Source organism: Arachis duranensis, unplaced genomic scaffold (genome assembly GCF_000817695.3).
Source record: "Arachis duranensis cultivar V14167 unplaced genomic scaffold, aradu.V14167.gnm2.J7QH unplaced_Scaffold_27300, whole genome shotgun sequence".
Lineage (NCBI taxonomy): Eukaryota > Viridiplantae > Streptophyta > Magnoliopsida > Fabales > Fabaceae > Arachis > Arachis duranensis.
The window spans coordinates 73,119-73,594 of NW_026264905.1; positions in this window are offsets into that span (position 1 = coordinate 73,119).

The window sequence follows — 476 nt, forward strand, 5'->3', positions numbered from 1 at the left end:
GCGTGACTGACAACCACTTCCGTTCTACTCTAGGCCAGGCGCATATCTCTTAGATTCCCCAACAGAATCTTTGTGGTATAAGCTAGATAGATGGCGGCATTCATGGGGATCCGGAAAGTCTAACCTTGTCTGTGGTATTCCGAGTAGGATTCCGGTATTGAATGACTGTGACGAGGTTCAAACTCCTGAAGGCTGGGCGTGATGACAAACGCGAAAGAATCAAGGGATTCTACTCCAACCTGATTGAGAACCGACAGATGATTAGTCGTGCTGTGACAGAGCATTTGGACCATTTTCACTGAGAGGATGGGATGTAGTCATTGTCAAGGGTGATGCCTCCAGACGATTAGCCGTTTAGTGACAGCGCATAGGACCATTTTCCCGAGAGGATTAATAGTAGCCATTGATGATGGTGATACCCTACATACAGCTTGCCATGGAAAGGAGTAAGAAGGATTGGATGAAAGCAATAGGAA